Raw genomic sequence first — 1,244 nt, 5'->3', positions numbered from 1 at the left:
AGCTAGGAAACAATGGCAATGTCTGAGATATGGTTTATCTGATTTCTAAAAAAAAACAAACACCTTTAATCTCTAAGGGATGTAACAACTCTTCAGTATAGCAATAACCTGTAATATTAGCCATTATAGTTAATAGTTAACTTTGTGACTTCAGCCTGAAGGAAATAGCACCAGCAAATGGTATCTAAAGTTCTTTTCAGGTCAGACTAAATTCTAGAGACTGTCCTATCCATGCTATTTGATGAATAAGTAGAGGTGACTGCCAACCATTAGCTGTGAGATGCCGCATATAAAACAGGTTAAGGCTCAACTATTCATTAAGACATTATTCAGTGCTTTCCTTTTCAGCGACCTGAAAATAAAAAAGGAACCGATTCACTTCTCCACCCAGTTGTCACAAGTCTCAAATGAGTTTGTAACCTGCACACTTAACCCATCATTAGAATTCCAGAGAACATCCCTCCACCTACCAAAGCTAGGGAGAAAAAAAAGCGTAACAACAGTATTTATGCATAGCATGTCCTTCCCAAATGTTTCAATTACCGAAGTCACAAGATCTATACAGTACAGCGTGTTTTCAGCTGGTATAGCATGAGTGGCTGGCTCAAATTTAATTTCTTCTAGGTATTTAAGTCAAGCCACTTTTACTTAGCCTTTGCTCCCATCTCTAATACAGGAATATTGTAATAATACCGATCTACATTTTAGGCTATCATTAAGGTTTACAAGAAAATAAAAAGTGTGATGCAAAAATAAGGTACTATAGAGATTCTTTGTAACTGCTACTTAGAATACAAGTGGAGAACCTTAAAAAAATGTTGTGGTTTATTTCCTAACAGGGCTCCAGCAAGAGATAGCTCAGTCATCAGAGCATGAGACTCTTAATACTAGGGTTATGAGTTCGAGCCCCACATGGGTCGAAAGACTCCTGCATTTCAGGGGGTTGGACTAGATGACCCTCGTCGCCCTTTCCAACTCTACAGTTCTATGATTTTACATAGGGCTGTTCAAGGCCTGTAGTGTTAGTGAGGAAGATTCACCCAAGCACTTACCATCTTTTTTGCACCATAACACTCACTTTTTTCCTCCTAAAAAGTAAGGGGAAATGTCTGTGCGTGTTATGGAGGAAATGCCTACGGGTGGCATGCCTATGGATTTTCCTCCTCTAAAAACTACATGCGTGTTATGGTTGGGTGCGTGTTATAGAGCGAAAAATACGGTAATTGCTATGGGAGAGAAAGGTT

The sequence above is a fragment of the Podarcis bocagei genome, assembly GCF_964188305.1.
Source record: "Podarcis bocagei genome assembly, chromosome: 15".
In the NCBI taxonomy this organism is placed as follows: Eukaryota; Metazoa; Chordata; class Lepidosauria; order Squamata; family Lacertidae; genus Podarcis; species Podarcis bocagei.
Note: the sequence above shows the minus strand (reverse complement) of the source record.